The sequence below is a fragment of the Myotis brandtii genome, unplaced genomic scaffold, assembly GCF_000412655.1.
Source record: "Myotis brandtii unplaced genomic scaffold, ASM41265v1 scaffold281, whole genome shotgun sequence".
Classification (NCBI taxonomy): domain Eukaryota; kingdom Metazoa; phylum Chordata; class Mammalia; order Chiroptera; family Vespertilionidae; genus Myotis; species Myotis brandtii.
In genome coordinates this window covers 437,072-437,412 of record NW_005360721.1, presented here as the reverse complement: position 1 = coordinate 437,412, position 341 = coordinate 437,072, and the positions used below count along the sequence as shown (strand labels likewise).

At 58.1% G+C, this 341-nt stretch overlaps 1 protein-coding gene across 2 annotated transcripts in view; it reads left to right on the top strand.

Annotated features, from left to right (window-relative positions):
- The window catches only part of IL1R2 (interleukin 1 receptor, type II), a 32,679-nt gene that overhangs the window by 1,261 nt on the left and 31,077 nt on the right, over positions 1-341 (top strand). The window lies entirely within an intron of this gene.

The following is a 341-nucleotide window of genomic DNA, read 5'->3' as shown; positions in this document are numbered from 1 at the left end:
ACTACGCTTGCCCTCTCCCTGGCCTGCTTCTCTGGGCTCTGCCTTCCCAAGAGAACAGAGGGTTCCTTGCCACCAGGTCGGTGAGGAATAAAAAGGAGCCCTTGCCTTGAACTTCACCTCGTGAGGTCTTGTCCACTTCAGGTGTCTTTTAGGTCATGTGATTGTCCTACAAGGCGAGAAGGAGGTCTCTGTCCGCTTGCTCCTGGTTGGCCTGGGAGCGTCTTCCAGGCCCTGAAGCAGGCCTTCCCCTCAGCAGCCCCACTGCCACCGACCTCCAAAGGCCAACTGTTGGACCACAAACAATGAGGGGAACAGAGGATTCACAGGCCCCTCCCCCCTCC